General features: G+C 28.8%; 1 non-coding gene across 1 annotated transcript; it reads left to right on the forward strand.

Moving 5' to 3' along the window:
• The first annotated feature begins 1,678 nt into the window (after positions 1-1,678).
• TRNAV-AAC lies at positions 1,679-1,751 on the forward strand. Its single transcript has one exon. It is a non-coding gene; the product is annotated as a tRNA-Val (tRNA).
• The last annotated feature ends 280 nt before the right edge of the window (positions 1,752-2,031 follow it).

Below are 2,031 nucleotides of genomic sequence, written 5' to 3' on the forward strand. Positions count from 1 at the left end.
AATGAAAAAGTGTTTTTGACCCTTTGGGAGGGTGTACAATTTCAAATGCGTTTACAAATTTTACGAATTATATACCAAATTCTGGTACCGGGTTTGAGTGCCTAAGATAGAAATCATGAATGCGGATGCTGGAGTAACGTTACGCTGGCATCCGAAATTAAAAGGGTTTTTTCGCCCCTTTGAGGGGAGGGGGGGGTGTACAAATTTTCAAAATGCGTTTACAAATTTGTACAAAATTATATAACAAATTCTGGTACCGGTTTTGAGTAGATATTTTAACCTGCGGATGCCAGCGTAACCAACCTCTCGAACACCGTTTTAATGGTATGAACCAAGTAATAAAACGTTTTTTTCAATAATACCAATTAATATATGTTCAATGAATGAAAATGAACTTAAACATTTAACTACCTCTTTGGTAAACAATTATGAAAATGATTTAACAATAGATTTGGTCAACCAAATTATTCAATTTAAACGTTCGTTTGAAAATCAAATTTCAAAATTAAATTCTGTACATGACTTAGCAAAATGTATAATTGTAGACAATTATTTAATAGCGACAAGTTTTCCAGATTTATGTACAGCTTGTTTTCTTTTTTTGACAATACCAGTGACGGTGGCGAGCGCAGAAAGAAGTTTTTCTAAACTCAAAATAATTAAAAACTATCTTCGAAGTACGATATCTCAAATTCGTTTGTTAAGTTTGGCTATAATATCAATAGAAAAGAAAATTGCAAAAGAAATTAATACGTCAGATATTATTTCTACTTTGGCAAATAAGAAGTCCAGAAGAATGTTTTAAGTTTTGAGTTAATTGTTATTTGTTACAACTGCTATAACTGTTTACTAATTTTTTTTGTATGTATATAATATGAAACATTAAATTAATAATAAATATCCGTTATTGATTAAATGTTTATAAAATGATAAAATGTGTATTTAATAAAATAATAGACAAAAATATTAAAAAAATTTTTTTAGTAATTTTAGTAAGGTGAATACCACAGATCTTCTTAATATATATACCTGGACGATGGGGGCCCCTTGAAAATTTTGCTCCCGGGCCCATATTTTGAAGTTACGCCACTGCTAAATATTTTAGTCATTAGGATCAGATAACTATATCATTTATAATTACAAAAAACACATTTTTTTTACTGGGCAGGTACACTATAGCCACAAACTGTAAAAAATAAAATAATAACACAATGCCTGACCATCTTGGTACCTTTACATTCTTGGCTATTTAAAAAATATAATATTGGCCTGTGAGAGAAATTAAAGATAATTACGAGGAGAGCATTAGAGCAATATAATATTATTATATGATTTTACGTATCTATTAGGTATATAGGTACCTGGTACCTCTATTATTTAAAGTTCAATCACATTGAGTACCTACCTATTCAGAAATAGGTACAAAATAATATACAATTCTATCATATTATGGGAAACAACTGTTTTTTGCATTATAGGTATTAGTATTAATTATAGAGAATAATAATATTTCTTAAAACATATGTCATAATATGTTATAAATTAAAATCAATGGTATTAGGCTTTAGCCATTACGATATTATATTATATTTTAACATTACATCAAATTTGTTACTCTAGTTTTTAGCTAGACAATTGTTTGTATTAAAACGAATAAATTCTACGATCATTGGTATATGTTTCCGTGGTGTAGCGGTTATCACATCTGCCTAACACGCAGAAGGTCCCCAGTTCGATCCTGGGCGGAAACATTAACTTTTTTGCGTTTTTTCTCCAAATATTTTCCACCGATTAAGTCGACCTATTGTTTTATAGATTTTCTTACGTATTTTCTTCGTATTGTTTTATTATAATTTACTACTCACAAAGATATTATACCAATATAATATGTAACACACTAAGTCTAGTCAGTGACTAGAGGGTTTGTGTTTTATTCATTCAATTTATGCATAAACAACATCGCTACAACTATTATAGCATTTTTGTTTTTGTTTTAAGAATAAAGAATCTATATAATTATAATATTTCACG

This window comes from Acyrthosiphon pisum, chromosome A1, assembly GCF_005508785.2.
Source record: "Acyrthosiphon pisum isolate AL4f chromosome A1, pea_aphid_22Mar2018_4r6ur, whole genome shotgun sequence".
Lineage (NCBI taxonomy): Eukaryota > Metazoa > Arthropoda > Insecta > Hemiptera > Aphididae > Acyrthosiphon > Acyrthosiphon pisum.